At 50.9% G+C, this 20,661-nt stretch overlaps 1 long non-coding RNA gene across 3 annotated transcripts; it reads left to right on the top strand.

Moving 5' to 3' along the window:
• The first annotated feature begins 12,175 nt into the window (after positions 1-12,175).
• On the top strand, positions 12,176-17,796 carry LOC138848841 (uncharacterized). Of its 3 annotated transcripts, XR_016230671.1 has the most exons (3): positions 12,176-15,862; positions 16,157-16,237; positions 17,556-17,796. It is a non-coding gene; the product is annotated as an uncharacterized LOC138848841 (long non-coding RNA). The 3 variants fall into 3 exon arrangements; XR_016230672.1 differs by lacking the exon at positions 16,157-16,237; XR_016230670.1 differs by having other exon boundaries at positions 16,157-17,796.
• The last annotated feature ends 2,865 nt before the right edge of the window (positions 17,797-20,661 follow it).

Here is a 20,661-nt window from a genome sequence, read left to right as displayed (position 1 = left end):
GGGGCCTGCGGGCGGTACCTACTGATGGTCACAGGCCCACAGCCTCGCTCTTCGTCTGAGCGCCTCCCTGCACGCCTGCCTGGAGCCTGCACACAGCCCTGAGCTTCTCCCGGGGGAGTCCCAGGCGCCCCTCGTGTTCCAGCTTCAGTGGGAGTGGGGCGGGGCCACGGGAAGCACGCCTCAGCAGACTGGTTTTAAGTTCCCTAACTTTTCCTCGAACGCAGTTCCATCCCTAATAGAGACGCGTGCATTTCCTTGCTTTAATAATTCAGCTCTGAGATGATTTATGGCCAGCGTGTTAATTATGAATACATACATTACCATTTTTATAGCCTGTTTGGACTCGGACCAGCAGAGAATGGGCCGCTGCCCCACGGTTTCCATTTATTTCTCAGGCTTGTCCTGCGTCTTTACAAAACAGAAGCCGGGCTGCAAAAGATGGAGGACTGACCCCTTGGCTCCTCCCAGCCCTTGCTCCGTGAGACGCGTCCACATGAAAGCCCTCCGCGGCCTTCCCCAGCTTCGCTCCAAAGCGCAGGGCAAAGCCAGGGAAGGCGAGAACTCAGTGAGGCTTCCGGCTCCTCTGTTTCAGGCTGAAAGGCTTCAGGGACTTAAAAGGCAGGGCAAGTCGGTGCAGGGGAAAGATGAAGAAAAGACTTCCTGGAACAGCAGGACCCTCTCACCTCGGCCCCGCCCCGCTCCCACGGCATCCCCCGCTCTGTCACCCGTGGCTCCCTCAAAGCCAAGCTCAGCAGCCCTCTTCCAGCACAGCCTAGGGCCCCCCACCCCCGTCCCCCTGAACCCCGGGTGTGGCGGCTCCTGTTCCCCTGGACGCCTTTCCCGGAGGATCGCGGGGCAGCAGGTGCAGACGCGGTGGCTCCGAGGCCTGACAGCTCCGCACCCCCGGCGTCACCCAGGTGCTCCTCTGTGGAACGGGACACCAGCGGCTGGCGCGCAGGACCGTGGCAGGAATCCCAGGCGCACGTGTGGCGCGCGGCACCCTGTCTGGCAAGCCGGGGCATTCGAAATGGCACAGAAGCCATTCTGTTGGAAACCAGACACTGAGTGTGCGTGGCTTCCTCGTGCCCTCCGTGGGATCTGGCCGCGTGTGGGGAGCGAGCACACAGCTGGAAAGGCCAGAGGCCGCCTTGCCCCGGGGGGCGAGCTGCAGGCAGTGTCAGAGGGGCGGGAGCCGAGCTCTGCGGAGCTGGGGGAAGGTGAGGCGTAGGGTGCAGCCCTGCTGCCATCTCCCCTCTGTCCGAGTCTCAGGGTGTGGGGCAGCATAGGGGACACCCCCACCTACATCCTAAAGGACCCCGGCTGACACTGCAAAGACAAAAGCCAAGTCAGCGAGGGAGCAGCAGAGCCGTGCACTTGACCCTAGCCTCACCCCACACAGGCGCCTTCCTGCTGAAGCCCAAAACCCGGGGTGAAGGAGCCGCGTCCACGAGGACGTGTGACCAAGCGTGGGCAGCGGAGCAGTCCCTGGACACAAGGGCGTGACCCCACAGGGACCGGCTCAGCGGCCTCCCTCCCTCCCCTCAGGGGGCCGGGCCTGCCCAGGGCAAGGAAGGGTCTAGATTTCTCCATGGTGGCTGCTGCCCAGATCGGTGGCTGTGTGAGGGGTGCGGTCACATCTTGCCCGCCAAGGAACAGTGAGTGTGGTTTCAGGGGCCCCCTTGAAACGGGGTACACAGGCACAAGGACTGGGGGGAGCTCTCGTGGCCTCCGTCTGGGACTCATTTCTAGCCAGGGCATCTGCTGCTGCCTGAGGCCTCGTCAAACGTTTGCTCCGCCCCTTCTGGCTCCCACCTGGACGTGTCCACACCCAGCCACGCTGCGCCAGCGCCAGCCCCTCTGACGGGAGAACTTGGGGGCTTGCTGGAGCTCACACAGGTGCAGAGCAGGGGGCGAGGTTTAACCCTGAGCTCCATGGCTCTGGGTGCAGGATTCTGACTCTTGGTGGTTCTGAAACCGGAGGAGGCAGCAGAGCCTGGTGGTTGGTGAAATGCGGCTTGCTGGACGCCACCCCAGAGCTAATGACGCAGCAGGTCTGGGCCGGGGCCTGAGCCTCTGCGTGTTAACACACCCCCAGGTGCTGCTGATTCTGCCATCCCAGAACCCCAGCTGGAGAACCACAGGCTTATTCCAACCTCCCCTCCCTACACACTTTCCTCTCCTCTCTCCTCCTCCCTCAGACCTCGGAAGTGACCCTTCCCAGCTGTGCCTTACCAGGGACACACACGTGCCTATTACCTGATGTGGAACCCGAGTGCAGCCCCTGAGGACAGCGAGCTGCCCTCCTCTGACCGGGAGCTCTCGGGCGGCTTTGCCCCAGGGCAGAACAGGAGCTTCACAGCGGTGGACATCAGGCCCCGTCACCCCATGCTCTAACCCCGCGCCTGTCTCAGGAAGCCCGGCCCCTGCCAAGCACCTCGCCAGGGGTGTGAGTGGCTAGCAACAGACACAACTCCATGAAACCTGAAAACACACACACATGTACGGTAAGTGCACAGTTTATGTTTTTGTCTGCTGCATGTTTGAGGAGTCCTATAGATTGACTGGAGAAGAAATAAAGAAAGAAAGAAGGTAATTTAATATTGAAAACTGAGTATTCATTTGGAATAAACCAATTTATAAGGCTGTAATTGACAAGCTACAATGAAATGCACTTTCCTTTTATTACGGTGTGTCCACACCCTCATCAGCCAGTTACACTTCAGAATCGTTGAGCAAAAGGGTCATCTTACTCTCCTTTAAAGTAGATAAATTCTTAAAAATCCATTTCAATATCTGTTTGACAGCTAATTTACATTTGTATTGTCATGTTTCTTAAGTTTTTTTCAATAATGAGATTTCTGCTCAGAATCTGTGTTGGGACCTGGTCGATTCCCCAGCGCAGCTTCCAGAACGTTGGAAAGACTGAGAGTTGAGAGTCCGGATTCTGAAAGCCGGCCCCGCACTGGGCCTGCCCACTCAGTGCATCCGCAGTTCCAGGCTCCACCGGCGAGCCACGTGTTCTGTCTCTGAGGACCGACATCAGCTGTGAGACTGGAGACCTATTAAGAGCAAAGCTGGCCCAGTGTCCAGCTCTCGGTCTGGATACGCTGCGCATTCGAGCAAGGCATAGACCGTTTCACAGAACGGTCCAGACAACTTTCATTTCCTGTTTACGTCAAAGTTATCCAATTTAATCCTAAATGCAGTATTTCAATTGGATTAAACATACATTATACTTCTGTTATTTTGTTCTTGCTAGAATCCTGCAAAAGACGGTGAACCAAGAGCACTGTTTGGAGATGGTGAATCCACTGCTACAGACTGCCTCATTCCGTGGCACCACAGGGGCCTGAGGGCAGTCCTGGTCCAGGTGCAGGTGGGTGCACACACACACTCAGAGGTGTTCAGATGGACACACATAGAGGTGTTCAGATGGACACACACAGAGGTGTTCAGATGGACACATATGCAGTGGAGTTCAACTGGATACACACACACCACACACATAGTGCAAGGGTGAAACTCCCAGCAGATCTTGCAGAAGTCCCTGCACCTGAGAAATGCCTCCAAGGCCCTACTCGGGAAGAGGGGATCATGGCCTCAGAGGTGAGGGGGCAAGTGGGCCACAGCCTCAGAGATGAGCCCCCTACTCAGGCAGGGTGGCTCAGGTCCGGGCAGGAACCAGGGCTGCACACAGGGACTGTCCACCGTCCTCGCTGGGGCTTCCCCATTTTTTATGGTGTGAGAACAAAAACTGGCTCGAGTAATCACGCATTGATTTCAAGTGAGAGCAGACGGCAGGCGCGAGGTGTCTGCGCAAGTACTTGCAGGATCTGTAGGACACAGATAAGAAGAATAATCCTGCGCTCCCCAGCTGACAGGAGCTGTGACGGCCAAGTGTGGAGGAGGAAAAATGGCCATCCACCAGGACTGGGCTTGGTGCTGCCGAGCCGAGGTGCAGCTGGGAGTGCGCTTTCCCGGGAACCTCGCTTGGTTTGGGTCTGGCCGGGCGCTTTTGCAGCTGCTCCTGGACCGACGTTGAGCTTGCATTCTGAGAGCTATGGTATGTCCACCGCAGCGCTGGAACGGCTGAAAACCAAGTGACACACGGAACCGGGCAGCGGACGCTGACCCTGGGTTCACCCCCCAGGATCCACACCAAGCCCTGAATTCAGTCCTCAGACATCCGGGCAGGGCTTCCCAAGGGACGGAAGCCGCCAGCAGGCACCCATGTCCCCACAGCCTCCCTGCCCTCTCCCGGAAGTGGGGCGGGCGACTTCCGGGTCAGGCTGCGTCTGCGCAGCCGCAGTGAGCCTCTGTGGCGCGCTCCGCAGAGCCTGGCGTGTCACCTGCCCCCTTCCCACCCGCTTGCCCGGCCTCCTTCCCGCCCTGGCCCTGGGTGCCCTTCCATCCGAGGGTTTTCCACCCGCCCCGGCCCGCGGACGTGGTGCACGTGGCTCCCTGTCCGGCCGCGGGCGGAGGGCCCTCCTGGCCGTCCGCTCTCCCCGCCCTCACGCCGGAAGCTGTGTCCGCAGAGGCCCCGCTCCCGCATCCCGGGATCCAGCGCGGAGCTGCTGCCCCACTCCCGATCAGCTTTCCGGCTGCCTTCTGCTCTTGAACACGTCGGGACGCGCCCGAGGGTGCCCCGTGGGAAGGAGCTCGCCGGCTTCTCACCGCCGCTCGGAGCCTGCGTCCACCCCAGGCTCTGCCTGCAGGACGCGGCCGAACCTGGCCCTGCGGACGCGGGCCCGGGCTCTGTGTTTCCCAACAGGACAGGTCCCTTCCTGTTTTGACCCCGCAGGCCCGCTCAGGACCGGGCTCTGCACGGCCACCACCCTCGCCGCGGCCCAGGGCCTCCTGTGTGTCCGACAGCACCGGCCCTCTGCGTAGCACAGTTCCCGCAGGCACGCACCAGGATTGCTTGCTCGTGGGCAGGGGGTCCCCAATCTCATGGCTTCCACGTGGCAGGCCCGGGATCCACACACCGCAGGGAGTTGCACGGCGAGAATCAATCCGTGAGTCCAGGCTGAACACAGAATGCAGGCCCGGGTCCCGGACGCTGGGGAGTGAGTGCCAGTGGTGGCCACGTAGGCGGAACCACTAGAGTTCACTGACTTGCAGGCTGGAACTGCACCCAGAGCACACGGGCTACGTTGGAACCTGGGAACCCTGGCCCTCGGCGAGCAGTCTGAGCTGTTTGCTAACTGGGCCCCTCCGCTCGCTAGGGCTCCTGCTGCGCCTAGCTTGCCTGTGCCACCTGTGCGCCCCTCCCCCGACTTGAGCTGCCCTCCCTAGTGCTCTCTTCCTGCAGCACCGCTTTGTAAGCCACGAGGCAGATGCTGTAGACCCTGGCGCTGCTGGTTGGCGGCATCCAGGGCGGCCTTTGGGTAGGGAAATCCGTGGCTACTGCTGTCCCCGTGTAACAGGACGGAGAATTGCACGCCCACGCACCTCCCCCCAAATGCTTTACGTCAGGTGCAGGGGACTAGGGCACCCATGACAGTGTATGCTGGTGGAGGCGTTCCACTGAGGTTTGGTGGGAATAGGACAGCGGGAAAGTCTGGGGGTGCCCAGGCAGACGTCACCAGCACAGGCCCAACTCTACTACACGGAGCACCTGTCTAGAGCTCTGTCTAGAGCTCACTGTGTGGAGTTTAATCCCTAGGGTGATGGGATTAAGACGGGGCTTTGGAGCAGGGACCAAGTCCCAGGGCTCTGCCCTCGTAAATGGGATTAGTGCTTTTATAAGGAGGCTTGTAGAGCAGCCTTTCCCTGCTGTCTGCAGGGAAGATGTGGTGGGAGACCCCACCACACACTGACTGCTATCTCCCATGGAAGACCCACCACACGCTGACTGCTGTCTCCCATGGGAGACCCACCACACACTGACTGCTGTCTCCCGTGGGAGACCCACCACACGCTGACTGCTGTCTCCCATGGGAGACCCACCACACACTGACTGCTGTCTCCCGTGGGAGACCCACCACACGCTGACTGCTATCTCCTGTGGGAGACCCACCACACGCTGACTGCTGTCTGCCATGGGAGACCCCACCACACGCTGACTGCTGTCTCCTGTAGGATACCCCACCACACACTGACTGCTGTCTCCCATGGAGGATCCCACCACACGCTGACTGCTGTCTGCCATGGGAGACCCCATCACATGCTGACTGCTGTCTCCCATGGGAGACCCACCACACGCTGACTGCTATCTCCTGTGGGAGACCCACCACACGCTGACTGCTGTCTGCCATGGGAGACCCCACCACACGCTGACTGCTGTCTCCTGTAGGATACCCCGCCACACACTGACTGCTGTCTCCCATGGAAGATCCCACCACACACTGCTGTCTCCCATGGAAGATCCCACCACATGCTGACTGCTGTCTCCCATGGGAGACCCACCACACGCTGACTCTGCTGGTGCCTCCATCTTGGACTTCTCAGGCTCCTTCATTGTGGGAGGTCAATTTCTGTTCCTTATTAATTACCTGTTCTCAAGTCTCTTGTTGTAGTAGTATAGACTGAGACAGAAGTATGCTGTGGCCGGAACACAGTTCTCCTTTTTCTCACAGCACGTTTATGGACAGAGATGATCAGAAATAAAGGATCAAAGGAGACAACCATGGACAACTGTCTGCCCACAGTGAATACATTCCTAGAAAAACACAACCGACAGTCAAGAAGAAATAGACAATGCAAACAGAGTAATAATGTGTAGGAGATTTAATCAATAATTTAAATCTGTCAAAGAAAAGCCCAGCTCACTTAGACATAGCAGGTGTAATGACCAACAAAGATGAGGTCCCCTGCCTGAGGAAGGGCATGATTGGGAGGCCCACAAGGACTCAAATAGTACTTCGTTTCAATCAAAATGATGCTTAGTGCAGATGCTCAAAAGTTTTCTTATTTTGTCTTTAATTGAACAACTGAGTTTCGAAATATTTTTGAATGAATGCATGGAAATCTTTTAAATGGCAGCAAAAGGGTCTATATAAACATATAGAACAAAATAAAAAAAAAAGAAAAGCCCAGGACCCGACAACTTCACAACTGAATTCTACCACATATTTAAAGAAAAAAAAAATACCAATCCTTTCCAACCTCTTCCAAAAACTGAAAGGGAGTGGAAACTCAGTTTTCCAAGACCCCCTCCAGTTACCTCCCATGTCCAGAGGGGAATATACAAGAATAGGAAATTACAGGTCAATATCCCTGATGAACATAGATGCAAAAATCCCTCATCAAACCACAAACCACATTCAACAGTTCATTCATGACCAAGTGGGATTTATTCCTGTGACACAAAGATGGTCCCATAAATAGGATTTAACCCCACAAAGAGAATACAGAACAAAAAGTAGTCAAAAAAAAAAAAGGGCATAAAAGGAATGTCCTTCAACATAATAAAGACCATGTAGGCCAAACCCACAGCTAACATTATATTCAGTACTGCATTTTTGAAAGCTTTTCTGCTAAGACTAGGAACCAGACAAGGATGTCCACTCTCACCAGTTCTGTTCAACAGGGGATACCCACGTCTTAACCAGAGCCATCTAACAAGGAAAGGAAATGAGGGGCCGACGCTTTGGCACAGTAGGTTAATACTCTGCCTGTGGCGCCGGCATCCCATATGGGCGTGGTTCTAGTCCCGGCTGCTCCTCTTCCCATCAGCTCTCTGCTATCTGTAACTCTACCTCTCAAATAAATAAATAAAATCTTTAAAAAAGGAAAGGAAAGGAAATTAAGGCATCCAATCAGAAGTTAAATTGTCTCTGATCGAAAATGATATGATTTTACAGAAAGTGCCAGAGACTCCACAAAAAAACTTATTAGAATTCATAAATGAATCCAATAAATGCAGGATGCAAAATCAAAATATGACAATCAATAGTGTTTCTATACACAAACAACAAAGTATTCAAATAAAAAATCATGAAAACAACCCTGTTTACAGCAGGACCAAAAAGCAAACAGCACCATCCAGAAAAGAAGCACTTAGGAATAACTTCACCCAAAACAATGGAAGAGATTTGCCCTGAAGACTATAAAATTCTGATGGAGGCAATGAAGGAACAAATGACCAGGAAGCCATCTTGTATTAGTGGACAGGAAGAATTAACGTTGTCGAAATGTTCATACTCTCAACAGTGACCTATAGGTTCAGTGCAATCCCTAACAATCCCGAAGACATTTTTCACAGAAATAGAAAAGTATAAAATGGAAAAAGATCCCTTATCCCCAAAGTAATCTGAGTAAATTGAACAGAGTGGGAGACAGCATACATCCCGTTCTCAAACTTGACTGCAGAGGTGCAAGAGTTAACAAAGCATGGTCCTGGCCCAGGAACAGACATTATAGACCAATGGAAGAGAACAGAGGTCCCCAGAGTGAATCTGTGCATTTGCGGTCAACTGATCGTCAACAAAGTTTCCAAAAAAACCCCACACAATAGAAAAGGGTGTGTCTTTAATATGGTATTATTATTATTCCCATGAAAGTGCAGAAGAATATTCCCATGCAGAAGAACAGAACTGCATCCCATCTCACCAGGATACAAAAATCAACTCAAATGGAAAAGACTTAAATGTAGGACCTAAAACTATAAACCACTAGGAGAAAACACAAGAGAAAAGCTTTTTGTCATTTGGATATGGCACTAAAAGCAGGATGAGGTAAAAAAAAAGAAAAGAAAAGAAAAAGCAGAACTATACAAATGGAATTACAATATTTAAAATCTTTAATGGAACAGACTTCTGAAAACCGTGCATCTGCATCAGGGTTCATGTGCAGACTACGGGAGGAAATCAGACAATGCCACTGCCAGGAAACCGTGTGACATTTCAATGGGAGAGACCCTGGAAATCCTTTCTCAGAAGAGTGCAGATAGCCAACCGCAGTGTGAGAAAACAGGCTCACTCTCGGTGAATCCACAGTCAGGCTGCGGATCACAATAACAACAGACTTCAGCCTTTTTTTTTTTTTTTTAAGATTTTATATACTTATTTTAAAGAGTTACAGAGAGGCCGAGGCAGATAGAGAAAGAAGTCCTCCATGCACTGGTTCACTCCCCAAATGGCTGAAATGGCCAGAGCTGCGCCAATCCAAAGCTAGGAGCCTGGAGCTTCTTTCAGGTCTCCCACATGGTGCAGGGGCCCAAGGACTTGGGCCATCTTCTACTGCTTTCCCAGGCCATAGCATAGAGCAGGACTAAAAGTGGAGCAGCCGGGATTCGAACTGGCACTGATATGGGATACCGGCACTGCAGGCAGCAGCTCTACCTGCTATACAACAGCACAGGCCCCCAGACCTCAGCCTTAAAATAAATGGTGGTCCTGTTTGTGAAAACATGATCCAGAGTGCCTGGACTCAAGTTGCTGCTATGCTTCTCTCTCTCTCTCTCTCTCTCTCTCTTTTTTTTTTTTTTGACAGGCAGAGTGGATAGTGAGAGAGAGAGACAGAGAGAAAGGTCTTCCTTTTGCCGTTGGTTCACCCTCCAATGGCCGCCACGGCTGGCACACTGCGGCCGGTGCACCACGCTGATCCAAAGGCAGCAGCCAGGTACTTCTGGTCTCCCATGGGGTGCAGGGCCCAAGCACTTGGGCCATCCTCCACTGCCTTCCCGGGCCACAGCAGAGAGCTGGCCTGGAAGAGGGGCAACCGGGACAGAATCCAGCGCCCCAACCGGGACTAGAACCTGGTGTGCCAGCGCCGCTAGGTGGAGGATTAGCCTATTGAGCCTCAGCGCCAGCCACTGCTATGCTTCTGATCCAGCTTCCTGCTAATGTGCACCATGAGGCAGCAGGGATTGCTTCAGTACTTGGTCTCTGTCATCAAGTCAGGCTCCTGACCTTGGCTTGGGCCAGCTTTGGCTGTTGTGCGCATTTTAGGAGAAACCATAGAGAGATCTTTGTCACTCTTTCAAATAAATAAATACAACATTAAAAAAAAAAGTTTAACTTGGGGCCAGCTTTATGATGTGTCACGTTAAGCTGCCGCCTGCAATGCCTGCACTTCATGGGTATTAGTAAAATGGCACAGTCTTATCTATGGCACGATCTACACCCCCGACACCATCCTAGGCTCTAGCCCCCGCCGCCATTGCTGGAAGCCAGGTGGCCACATGGCCCAACCACCAGTGTCAGCCGCACCCCTATCCTAATGTGATTATCTGCTTCTTCTCCGCCCACTCCCCAGGCACAGTTTTAAGAGGACCTGTTCCTGATCACGTGGCTCTCTTTCTCCCCGTCTCCTGATCGCTCTCCCTCTCTCTCTCTTTCGCTCTCGCTCTCGTGCTCTCTCTTGGTCTCTGTCTTATGCTCTCCTTCTCCCTCTTTTCCTTCTTCACTCCTTCCCTCTGGTCTGTCTGGTTCCCACAATAAAACCTTTCCCTTACTCGAGTGTTTGGTGTGTTTTGTGGATGCTTTACAGTGGGCACTGGTTCAAGTCCTGGCTGCAGGACTTCCTATCCAGCTTCCTGCTAATGCACCTGGGAAAGTAGCAGAGGATGCCCGAAGTGCTTAAGCCCCTGCCACCCATGTGAGAGACCTGGAGGAAGCTCCTGGCTCCTGACTTTGTCCTAGCTCACTCAGCACTAGCCATTGTGATCACTTGGGGAAGTGAACCAGCTCTCTCTCTCTCTCTGTAACGCTGACTTTCAAATAAATAAATATTTAAAAAAATCAAATTTACAGACACAGAGACTGGATTGTGGAGTTGCTGGTTGAAGGACTAACAGTTTTTACTAAACAAGAGTAACAAATTCAGGAGCTTACTGTATAGCACAAGGCTTGAGGTTACTAACAATGTACAGTAAAGTTGAAAATTGCTAGGTGAGTAGCTCTGAAATGTTCTCCCTGCAAATAAGAAAGCATGCAGTGTTAACAGATATGCCTATCAGCCTGACATAATTGTTGCATATTTACACAGATATCAAAATGTCATGTTGTACACCATAAATATATACAATTTTGTCACTTAAAAATTTAAAGTTAAAAGTGAAAAAAGGTGTTTTAAAGTGGATAAACTGTTTTCTCAATGCCTTTAGTTCAGATTCAGAAATAATTTCCTGAACACTGTGGTTCCTTGAGTCTGGGAGGTGATGAATTCCTTACTGCATCTTTTGAGTCCCGTGGCTATTCTTTTTCTTCTTACCTTCTCCTTTGGCCATGTGCATTTTTGACTACTTCCTGAAGGAGCACCAGTTGTCTAGGTTTGGTCCATGGCCACTGCTGAGTATGTGTTGTACCCTAGCAGGTGCAGAGGAGCACCACACATTGATACAATGTGATGTCCTTTATTGCCGGCAGTGGAGAGTGGGCTCATGCCCTAAAGAACTCTCAACTCCGAAGCCCAAAGCAAAAGGGTTTATAAAGGCAAAAAACTGCAAAATCGGGGGGGGGGGGGATACATGGTTGGTAGGATGGGGGGGGGACTACATGGTTACTGGGGTCAAGCTGACCTAAAACCTATGCAAAACTAGTATCAATTATAGTCTTGACCATACCACTTACAATCTTAACAATCTCAATTATAATCTTGACATTAATCCAAATATTGGTTTTAGTCATATGTAGGACAAATTACATTTTTATCATTAACCCAGGTGCAGCCTATCCACTTCCAAGCTTGAGCGATCATGCTGGGGGGGGGGGGGGTCTCTGTGCTCTGCCAGGTGTGATGTGTGGACTGCTATTGTCCGACTGCTTTAGATCATAGTTTCAGACGAGAGTCTCACGGTGCGGGAGGAGGGGAGTGCCTGCCCAGAATGGAGTCTCAGGTTCTCCAAAATGGAGTCCCTCCTGTCAAGGTGTTACTTCATACACAGTTATGTGCATGGACCTTGGTCAGCTTGGTTTCTCAGATCCTTAACAAGACAGTGAGGTGGGGTGCAAGTTGTCTGACTGCATGCCCGCGAACCTGAGTGGACACCACCCTAAGCGAACGCAAAGATGATGCCCAGGTACTGCTCCAAGCCCCAGCATGCGCTGCGCAAGGCTGCTCCGCCTGTGACGGAAGCCTGTGAACTACAGTCCCCAGTATGCACCGCACCAGGGCCGTGCTTGCCAGCGCTAGAGAGCGTACAATCCCCAGCATGCCCTGCGGCCAGGCTTCTCCTGCCTGGGAAGATGAACTACGATTCCCAGCATGCGCCGCGCCGGATAGGCGGGGTGTGGCCTACAATCCCCAGCATGCACAGCTCATGGCTGCTCCGGCCTGACAATGCAGCGAGGGGTGCACCGCACTGTAGCCCACAGAAGAGCAGCGGTGAAGCGGGGATGCCAGGTCCTGGGACAAGCTCCACGTGGCTCCTCCGTCCGTGACAAGCCGCCAGGTTGTGCGGGGGCAGTCCCGCGGCCCGGGCGGTGGACGCATGTGCGCATGCGTCTGTCTGTGTGCGTCCCCACCGCGGTGCGCGCCAGCGCGCGGGTCGCGCACGTGCGCTCCCGACCTACCGGACCGGAGAGCTGACGCCGCGTGAGAGGCGCCGCGGACAGACCGGCGGCCCGTGGGGGCTGTGACGGCGTGTCCTCAGGGCTGGGGCGCCGAGCCGTGCGCCCTGCCCGCCTCACGTCCGCGGGGCGTTCTTGTTCCGGCACAGCCCCTGGAGCTGAGCTCAGCGCTGTCATTGCGAGGTCTCCCCGAGGCCCGCGGAGCCCCAGGGACCAGCAGTGCCCACATAGAGACAGCAGCCTCTGCACAGCGCTCGGGCTCGGCACCTCAGCTGCTTGCTGAGGACCGGCGGGGCCAGGGGCCCGGCGCGGTCAGCCTGTCGCAAGGCGCCCGCGGCTGCTTTCCCCCCACCCCCACCCCGGCTCTTCCTGAGGGGAGGGGGCTTGACTGAGAAAAGCTGGAGGAAGAGCCCCTAAACCCTAAGGGCAGCCTCCCTGCGGGGTCCGGGGGCCGCAGTCCGCAGAGAGCAGCCCAAGGCCTGTGGCTCCTGTAGGGCACCGGCCGGGCTCTAGCCAGGCTTCGTGCTCTGGTGGTACCTTCTGGAAATGACTCGCAATTTGTTCACAAGGACCCATGCGTTCTTACTTTTACTGGTCCTCTCAAACTGTGGCTGGTACTGACCGGCGTATGCCTCTGTGGGCCTCAGGAAGTGGAAGAATGGACAGTGACGGTCTCAGAGACAGCAGCTGCAAAACACCTTGGCCAGAAGAAATCCGCAGTGGAGTTCAAGGCCCAGCGCACGCACCAGACTCATTTCTGACTCTTCTCTCCTTTCTCCTTTTCTGTTTTCCCTCCTTGCCTGTTCTGCAGAGTATGTCTGGGCCTCAGGAGCTGGCTGGGGTTGCCCTTAGTTGTCTGCAGGTGATGGTGTTGAAGGCCTGTGTGTCAGCATGAAGTAAAGTGGGGCCAGCATTGTGGGCTAGTGGGTGATGCCACCGCCTGTGACGCCAGCATCCTCTATGGCCGCTGGTTTGTGACCCAACTGCTTCACTTCGATCCAGTACCCTGCTGGCTCTCTCCCTGGGAGACAGCAACAGACAGAGGGAGATCTCCTACCTGCTGTGCGGAAGCATCCTGGAATGAGCCAGGCTGGAGTCAGGAGCCAGGAACCCAATCCAGTTTTCCCCCGTGGATAGCAAGTACTTGAGACATTGTTGCCTCCCAGGGTTCCCATGAACAGAAAGCTGGAATCAGGAGCCAAACCAGGACTCCAAACCAGACGCTGATATTGGATCCATGTGTCCCAAGTGGAATCTTAACTGCTAGGTCAAACCCCTGCCCTTGTATTTGCATATTATTATTTGTGTTTCCATTGTATCCCACCCCTTGACAGTTACACATGGAAGCTGGTTCACACACGCACATCACCATGAACTTCTGCCTGGGGACATACTCTAGACTGCCTAGAGAAGGCTAGAGACTGGCCTAGTGAGGGTGGTGGTCGGGCAAGGGCAGGAGGCAGCTGTGTCTGGGAGGAGTGCACAGAGATAACGGTTCAGAGACAGCGCTAGAGCACACTCCTTGAAACTACTGCCCAGTTCATGTCAACGCAAGGCAACAACTGCTAGGCAACTGTGAGGTCAAAGGGAGAGGGGGCCTTTGGATTGCATCCGGCCCCAGGACAGAGACCTGGTGGGACCATTGGGACCATCAGTGAAGACGCAGAAGGGTCAGAGCCTCCAGTTCAGCTAACGGCCTAGTATGCAGACTCCGCGGAGCCCACTCTAGGAACCTTAAAAAACAGTGAAGGCGTATAGCACTCTGCTGAACCGAGCATAAGCATTCCTTAATGGAAGGAATCGGAAGCATTCACGGCGACTGGCAGCCAATCAAATACAACTGGACGGATAGACAAGCTGCAGCTTGTGGTGCAGGCCAGGAGGCGCAGAGAGAGGAGTCACAGATGGAATGGAAACAGTAGACTCAGCCATGACAGACATTGTAAATACACTCCGGTGTTTAAAGGAAAACGAGCATCGTGAGCAAGGATGTACAAGTGTAAGAAGACTGTGCACAGGACACTGTCAGCAGAAGGAAAGGATAACTCACAGACGGGAAAAATACTTGGGGGTCGTGTATCTGATACGAGTAGTATTCATCGTGTAGGAAGGGTTTCACAATGCAGCAATGAAGGGAACAATGTAATTAAGAAATGGGCAAAAAATTTATATATACACAATTGGCCAGTAATCCCTCGTAAAGGTGGTTGGCATCATCAGTGTTAGAAGCACAAAGAAATGCACCTCACGCCCACTGGGATGGGGATTCCAGACAGACAAGTGGCAGCAAGAGGCAGAGGCTGGACTGCGGTGGGGAAGTGAGGTGGCGCTGTGCAAACCAGGACCGTGCTTCCTCGGGCACTCCATGGGGCCCACCACAGCCTCTCTGGGCTCCTAGCTGAAAGCAAGGTTAGGCAGATGTCCTCACCGGTACGCGCACGTCAGCCACCATGTGGTGCCCAACAGCAGACAGTGGGAAGCAATTCAGATGTCCATTGCCAGATGAATGCATGAACAGAACACGGCCTCTCTGTATCATAGAATATGACTCAGTCTTTAAAAGGACGGACATTCTGCAATGTGCTTCAACACGGATGAGAAGAAAACACAATGCTCAGTGAAGTAAGTTATACCCAGGAGGGCAGATACTGTGAGAGCACGCTCATGTGTGGTATCCGGAGTAGCAGAAGGCATGGAGGCAGGGGCAGGTGTTGGTCACCGTGGCCTGAGGGCAAGAGCTGGAGGCCTTCATCCTTCCTGGGTGTGGAGTCAAGAAGACAATCCTCTAAAACACACCACCGCGAAGGTGCGAATGCCACAGGGCTGTACATTTAAAGGGTTAAAATGGCAAGTTTTATGTCATTTCTTCTACCATCATAAAAATTAAAACAACCTAATGGGACTTCCAGAGATGAAAGTGACAGCGCTTGATGACAGCGAAATCACAACGTGGAATCAGCAGCAGATGAGGTCCTGCAGAAGAAAAGAGGAGTGAGCTCAGGACCTGGGTCACCGCCTGGGAGAGAGAGGCTGAAAAAAAAAAAAAAAGTGAGAGGCAGCACAAACACATTGTCCAGAAAGAAAAGTGACTGGGAGTTGCATGAATCTGATGAATGCTATAGACTCACCTGTGCAAGAAGCTCAGGGTGCCATGCAGCAGAGGAAATGCAGAGAGTCAAATCCACACCCTCCCAGATCACTGCGAACCGACAGTGGACGGAAGCTCTCAGCACAGGACAGAAAGCCATGTAGCAGAAGAAACGCTGATACACAATGCATCTACAAAACCAAGACGACCAGAAGACGCTCGAGCAGCAGCTGTAAGTCCTGATGCTCTCCACCTCCATCCTGTGTCGGGCACAGCACGCTTCTTGCCGTCAGCATGAGAGAAAGAACCTGGGAAGCAGGTAGGCCATGGCAAGGGAACGTGCCTCACATGCTCTGGCTGGGTGTGGTTTCAGCTTGGCTAGGGGTCCGTGTGTGGGCAGCTTGGGCCTCCCTGTGGCTGTCCTGGGAGTGGGGAAGCCTTTAACACATGGGGCTTCACGCCAGGTCATGGGGCCACTGGGGCACTGCCCTTGGGAGGGACTAACAGAGTTCTCCTGGGACCCCAGTTAGTTCCCAAGAGGGGATTTGTAGCAGAGCGAGACAGGCTCCTGCTCTCTCTGGTTTCCTGTCTCCACGTGCCGTCTTCCTCACAGGCATCTCCCCATGATGCCACAGGCCCTCCCCAGAAGTCATGCAAATGCAGATGGCCCCATCAGATGTTCATCCTCAAAACTGTGAGTTCCAGGAACCCCTTCCTTTAGAGATTTTGTTACAGCAACAGGAAGTGACTAGCACAGGTAGAAAATTCAAGGGTTACATACAAATTACATGGGGTGAAATTAGCAAGAGGAGCAAAGTCTACTTAAAGAAAGCTGTTAACTCAGGAAAATAAATGAGCACATGGCTATATGGAATCATACTTTATGTTATCTAATAGAACTATCATAAACATACTATTTCTCCCCCAGTTAATTTATAAATTTAAGTATCTGCATACTTTAAATATTTCAAGTACATAAAATATTCAAAATATTCCTACAATTAATTGGAGGATAAATAAGTTATGGGGCTGACATTAGACCTAGCAGTTAAGATGCCTGTGCCCCAGAATTCAGGGCCCCCCTCCAGCTCCTTCATTGATGCACACCCAAGGAGGCAGCAGTGATGGATTGAGAAGTTGGGTCCCTGCCACCCACATGAAAGACTTGGATTGTGTTCTTGGCTCCCAGCTTCAGCCTGGCCCAACCCTGGGTGTTGTGGGCATTTGAGGACTGAACCAGAGGATGGTAGCTCACTCTCTCGTTCTCTCCTCCTCCCCTCACCATGTATATGTGTGTCTCAAAGAACAACAAAATTTTTTTTAAAATAAATGTTACATAAAAGTTTAAAAGGGATTATTTGCCCTATTAAAATATAAATAAAACACTTTATTATTTATTAATATGTAATTAATTATATATTATCGATATATAAATATAATGTTGTTATTGTATAAAATATTATAAAATCATTATTAAAATGTGTAAATCTACAGCAATTAAAAGGCTATTTTAGTATAGCTAGAAAAGGTGACCTGATCATGGAAAGTAGTTGAAAGTATAAGAACAGATCTGACATATGTAACAATTTAGTATGTAGTCACAGACAGCTCTTATCCTTAAAAATTAGGAGAAAAAAATGTCTTAACACATTGAAGTTACTGAGTTACCACAGTTAAAAGGCAAAAGATTTATATGCTCTGAAGAGAAATCAGAGTATACTGAGTGATCATATCTAAAAGCAATTATCTCAAAAACTTTCAGAATCCAGTTACCCACAGGTACATGATTTGGCTCAAAAATCTTTTCTTAGAAATGCACCCATGTACAAATATCAGATAAGAGACTCAACATGCCCATAAAGGTAAGCTATGACATTTGTGTTCATAACTGTGAAAAAAAATCTAAACAGTGTGGGGCTGACGCTGTGGCGTAATGGGTAAAGCTGCCATGTGCTGTGCTGGCATCCCATGTGAGTGCTGGTTCGAGTCCTGGCTGCTCCACTCTGATCCAGCTCTCTACTATCGCCTGGAAAGCAGTGGAGGATGGCCCAAGTCCTTGGACCCCTGCATCCATGTGGAAGACCTGGAGGAGGCTCCAGTCACCTGGCTTCGGGTTGGTCCAGCTCTGGCTGTTGCGGCCATTTGAGGAGTGAACCAGCAGGTGGAAGACCTTTTTCTCTCTCACTCTGTCTCTACCTCTCTCTGTAACTCTGTCTTTCAAATAAATAAAATAAGTCTTTTTTTAAAAAGTGTCCTACAGTGGGAAGCTGAGTAATTATGAATCATAAATCCAACAGAATATTGAGTATATGGTTTGTATGCTTATTAATGAGCCATGAACATAATTTCTGACACTGAAATGTATATCTACAATATCTGTTTTGAAAATCCGTTTGTTGTTTGTTTTGCTGAGGAAATAATCTATGCCAAGCAATGAGCCAGGTGCCAGCAAGTCTAATGGGTCAGAGTTGAAACAGTTTGGTTTAAGGGCTCACCTGTGGAAAGACAGCCAAAGGAGACAGCGTGTCATGGTGAGAGATCGCTCTGGCCATCCTGGCGCACAGAAGGGGCTTGTGTTTGTTGGGTGTTAACTGCATGGCAGGGACTCCACGTCCGCGGTCTTTGTTAAACTCACAACACAAGTGAGTTCCTGGATCAGCAGGGGCGAGAATGTGGCCAGTGTGCAGCCAGTGAGAGGCAGAGTAGGAGGAAGCTGAACTTTCTCAGCGCTGCGGCCTTTCTGTCCTCTGTCATGCGCGTCCCTGCACCTCTTCTACACCTGGTTGTAGGATCCACCTGCACAGAACAGAGGGTGCTGGCTGGAAAGCTTCTAAGGCATCATCTCGTTTTTTCTGTTTTGGGCCAGTTGTCCCTTTTCAGCATAAGTGAAACACTAAGCCTTAAGCAATCAAGCGCCAGGGTGCATCCCTTTTCCTACCTGGACTGCATAGCTATTACCAGTGAAGAGAGCACGTGACGCCCTGGAGCTTCCTTGAGCCACAGCAGCTCTGAGTCTCCTGCCCTGATCAGGAGGCTGATTTCCTTTGAAGATAAACAAGGATGACAGATGGGGATCCAGTTGAGAGGGACATTCCTGCTTCCTCAGCTCTGCCTCCAGGACAGGCCATGTAGGAACAACGGAGTGGACACTTCCTTGCTCTCTCTTGGTGCAAGGCCCTCAAGCGGGCAGACTCAACCATGAAGCACTGAAACACCCACCTTGACCTGTGCTTTGCTCTGTGCTTGTGAGGGTTTGATTGTGCCTTCCATGTTTCCAAGGACATTACACAGGCACTATCAACTGTTTGGAAACATTACGCTCAGGAATTTTAACACAGCGAAACAAGGAAGTTTAACATGTTTCATGGGGCAACATAGCATCATGCTTCTGAACAGGTAAGTCATGCCCAGTACACTTTTGCCAATTATTCACATATAGTTTGTGTGGATATTATCAAAGTTGTGAACTTCTGAAGGTCACTGTACAGCCTATCTTTTTTTTTTTTTTTTTGTGAAGTAATGTTAAGGAAGTAGGAATGGGCTAGGTGTTAGGAGGCCACTACCTATAAAACGCAGTGTTTCTTCACACATCTCTTTATAGCTGTAGATTTTGCTCATCTATAAAATGGCCATAACCTCAGGTTAGACAAAGAGGTATACAGAGGAGCATTGTGCCAAGGTCTGCAATCAGTGTTTGCTGGAAATGGCGTATACCAGCCCATGAGGACTCACTGTTAATTTTTTAGGGATTTGGTGAGACCATTGTTAAATGTCACACTACTGATAAAAATAAAAAATGCTCAGAACTTGCACTAAAGGGCATCTGTTTGATGGCAACACTGCATCACGACGGCACAAAAATTGCACAGATGCAAGCTCCGTGACGTGATGCTGCAAAGATGGCAGTGGGTGAGGCTCTGACCTGCATCTCCACTGCCTCACTCCCACCCTGCTTAGTGTGTAAGACATCAAGATAGTCACCAGCACTCATGTTGTAAGTACACGCATTTTAAGTGGCAAATCATAGTTCAGCTAAGCTTGAGTTTATTTTGTTAAATAGACTTCATTATTTAGAGAAGTTTTAAGTTCACAGAAAAATGGAACAAACCAAACTCCTGGACACTGGAAATACCTTCCTCAGTTTGTACTCTCACAGCACTGCCTTTTCACCACACAGATGCACAGACGTAACCTAAGTGAAATGTCAAACACGTGCCATTCTTGCATTGCCCCAACCATGATCAATACTCCCCCACAGAGAAGTACATCCATTACAACTCATGAAGAGTGTTGAAAAAACTACCACCAGCATTTTGTGGTAAAATAAATTTTTATTCAAAATTTATTTTAAAGAGTATCAGGTATTTATTCCTATTTTTGAGAATTATGTAACAAACACTTAATATCTTTATAACTACATGCATGCAATATGTGTACATTACTGTTTTATGGAGACCTACGTGTCAAACAATCACCATACTTGAGTTGGGATGCAGAGTATCCTAGCTACCCTGAGCCAGTTCTCAAGTCCAATGCCAGATAGGGATTTTAAGGATAAGTTAAGGTCTATAGAAATCTTTACAAACACATGGGAATATTTTGAATCATCCTAAGAGACCTAGTATGATACATTTTTTCTGATTTTGTTTTTGTAGTAGTTGGTTGGTTGGTTGAATGGTTAGTTGTTTAGTTGGTTGGATGGATGGTTGTTTTGTTGTTTGAGTGGATGACTTGTTCATTGGATGATCAGTTGGTTGACTGGATGAGTGGTGCATTTTAGTAAGTCTGTAATGCATAGCACCATTACTGGCCTCTAGAGATAAAGAAGCAGACATTAAATCGCTTTATTTCAACCTTGCCTTTACTGTTGAATTTCTCTCTGCCCAAAGTGCTCTGTCACCTGACGTTTCTACATATGATACTTTCTCATCCAGCAAGACTCAGCCCAGTCATTGTCATCCTTGGCAACTTATCACGGGTTAGATACCTCTTCTCTTTACTCTCACGGCACCTCATTGTAATGCTTCTCATGCTCTATTTTGCTTGGCAGTGTCCAAAATCGACTAGGATATCCTCAGGGATGGAAAAAGAGAATTAGTCATCTCTGTTTTCTTATTG

The sequence above is a fragment of the Oryctolagus cuniculus genome, chromosome 2 (genome assembly GCF_051225735.1).
Source record: "Oryctolagus cuniculus isolate XC-2025 breed Fujian yellow rabbit chromosome 2, ASM5122573v1, whole genome shotgun sequence".
Classification (NCBI taxonomy): Eukaryota; Metazoa; Chordata; class Mammalia; order Lagomorpha; family Leporidae; genus Oryctolagus; species Oryctolagus cuniculus.
The sequence above is the reverse complement of the archived record's forward strand: the minus strand, read 5'-3'. Positions and strand labels throughout refer to the sequence as shown.